The sequence below is a fragment of the Anabrus simplex genome, chromosome 1 (assembly GCF_040414725.1).
Source record: "Anabrus simplex isolate iqAnaSimp1 chromosome 1, ASM4041472v1, whole genome shotgun sequence".
Classification (NCBI taxonomy): Eukaryota; Metazoa; Arthropoda; class Insecta; order Orthoptera; family Tettigoniidae; genus Anabrus; species Anabrus simplex.
In genome coordinates this window covers 1,138,028,792-1,138,032,193 of record NC_090265.1, presented here as the reverse complement: position 1 = coordinate 1,138,032,193, position 3,402 = coordinate 1,138,028,792, and positions in this window count along the sequence as shown.

The window sequence follows — 3,402 nt, the reverse complement described above, 5'->3', positions numbered from 1 at the left end:
CAAACAAAATACAGCGCAACTTGAAGAACATTCTTAAAAATTCTACTTTCATCTTAAATGATCAAGATTCTCAGAAATTAATTATAATGAACCCAAAATTACCTACAGTAGGATCATTACCCAAAATTCATAAAAAGGAGGTCTCCATTCGACCTATAATTAATAGTATGAATGGTCCTACCTATAAAACTTCTCAATTCCTACACAAATTACTTAAAAAACATTTGAAATTCCACAACTCCAACCCCATAAAAAACTCAATCTAACCTTGCAATTCCCTAAATAAATTCAGTCTGCAACCAAACCATGTTTTATGTTCTTTTGACATCACCAACATGTACACAAATATCCCCATCAATAATACTGTTAACATCATAAAGAACAATCTGTCAAAACACACATTAAGTAAAATCGAAATGGACGAATGGTTAAAAATACTTAATTTCGTTTTAAACAACAATTACTTCACCTTCAATAAGAAAATTTACAAACAGGAAGTTGTTTTTTTTTGCCAGTGGCTTAATGTCGCACCGACACAGATAGGTCTTATGGCGACGATAGGACAGGAAAGGCCTAGGAGTTGGAAGGAAGCGGCCGTGGCCTTAATTAAAGTACAGCCCCAGCATTTGCCTGGTGTGAAAATGGGAAACCACGAAAAACCATCTTCTGGGCTGCCGACGGTGGGATTCGAACCCGCTATCTCCCGGATGCAAACTCACAGCCGCGCGCCTCTAACCGCACGGCCAACTCGCCCAGTAACAGGAAGGTTTAGCAATGGGAGACCTGTTATCTGGAATATTAGCTGATATATACCTAGATAACCTCGAATACAGTAAGATAATTAATAACATCAATGGACTCTGTCTTTGGCATTGCTACGTTGATGATACCATAGCAATCATAGATAAACAAATCAACACCAGTGATAACATATTATCATTCCTTAACAATTTGGATAATAACATTAAATTCACTAAAGAAGATGAGATCAATAGCTCTTTAAATTTCCTAGACATCAAAATCACATGAGTATCAAACATGTTCGACTTCCAAATAAACAGAAAACTCACCTTTTCTCCAACAACCATAAAAAATTATTCACTACATCCCAACTCACTTAAAACAGCCACTTATCACAGTTTATTATATAGGGCATTAAAAATCCCTATGTCCTCTAGTAATTTAAAGAAAGAATTACAATTCATTAAAGAAATAGCTAAATTCAACGGATTTAATACAGATACAATTAATAAAATCATCAACAAAACCAAACTAAAACTAGCTACAAATTTAACTCCATTAAAACCTGTCAAACCAAAATATAAATTCATGTTCTCTAACCATACTATTCATCCAATAACCAATTCCTTAATGAAGCACGATGTAAAAATAGCCTATACAACAAAAAGCACTAATCGTAACTTATTCTTTAATCATAACTCTATTAACGTCACAGACAATCGCTACTCTGGATCAGGTATATACAGATCAAAATGCTCTACATGTAATTTTTCTTATGTTGGCCAAACTGGCCGCAGCCTTTCAACCAGATACGCCGAACATTTCAATGCACAAAGACACAATAAATTCTCTGCAATGGCCAACCACATGAGGGACACAGGGCATAAATTCACTACAATAGAACAGGACCTCAAAAGAACCGAAAAAAGTAAAACTCATGACAGAATACAAAAATTTATTCATATTCCTCGACCAGCAGTTTAACAAAGATAAGAATTTAAATGATATCATTGATAAAAAGAAGCCCCTTGTATGAACAGATTTTATTACTATTACAATAATCAATTTCCCTCACCAATATACTCTTAAAAATGTTCAACCTTAAATTAATAATTGATGGTTATGAATTTCATGTTTTTGGTCCGTATTGAACTGAGAATAATAAAAATAACAACGTAAACGTTTCCACCTTTTCAATACTACAATATATTCACAAAATTACAAATTACACGGTACTAGTTTCGACCCATCTAGGGGTCATCATCAGCCATATTGGAGCAAAGATCATTTGTGGCGAAATCCTAAGAAAATGTTATTTTAAAGAATAACAAGTGAAATGAGATGTTATGGTAATAGTTAATAATACAAGGAATATACATACTAAGAGGTTTTTAACAAAGAATAAAGTATAAATGGGGTGTTGTAAAAATTATAATCATGGAAATCAGTAAGTTCTTGTATTGAAATGAAATATGGCTTAGGAAGAGGGCTTAAGGTGGGGCTGAAGGGTGCGGACATGGACATCCTCATATTAGCAAACAAGGGCCCTTTACTCAACATAATGGAAAATTACTACATACACCTAGACCAATACTTTAATGCCAGTCACAATCTCAATGAAATCTCAGAGAAACCCAACATACTCTTCGATCTATTTATCACTTTCCTCAGAAACAATAATGCAGCCAACCTAAACTCAATCCTAAATTTAATCAAAGGTACTTTTCCAAGACAGTTACACTTTCTCCCGCACCCTTCAGCCCCACCTTAAGCCCTCTTCCTAAGCCATATTTCATTTCAATACAAGAACTTACTGATTTCCATGATTATAATTTTTACAACACCCCATTTATACTTTATTCTTTGTTAAAAACCTCTTAGTATGTATATTCCTTGTATTATTAACTATTACCATAACATCTCATTTCACTTGTTATTCTTTAAAATAACATTTTCTTAGGATTTTGCCACAAATGATCTTTGCTCCAATACGGCTGATGATGACCCCTAGATAGGTCGAAACTAGTACCGTGTAATTTGTAATTTTGTGAATATATTGTAGTATTGAAAAGGTGGAAACGTTTACGTTGTTATTTTTATTAAATTAATAAGCACTCCCACATCCTCTATAATTAACACACTCCCCTCCCTTCCCCCCACCGCTAGTACCTCCCATTCAAATACAACCAATAGACCCATAGCCACACCCACTCTAATATCTCTCCCTCCAACGGCATCCCACCGCTACAATATGCGCAGCAATACACTTTCCTCTTTCTCTCCCACCGATAGTAGCTCCCCTCCAAGTACTACAAACAAGCCCATAGTCACGCCTTCGCAAACAGATCCCCCTCCAATACAAACCTACAGCTATAACACTCGTAGTAAGAGCTCGATAGTTGTCAATAACTTTTAGCTCATAACATAACAAACCCTCACCATCGTCAAATGGTAAGTGTACACGATTTCCACCAAAAAAAAATTATTGTGATTTTTTCATACAATTAACACCATGCTTCTCGTTTCATTTTACAGATTCTACTTCTGATCCAACATTCAACACGTTAACTACATTCAACTGTCACATTGACTTTTTGACCAGCATTCAATAAACCCATATTCTGAACAACGTTATAGCATCGTATCAAATGAGATGGTCCA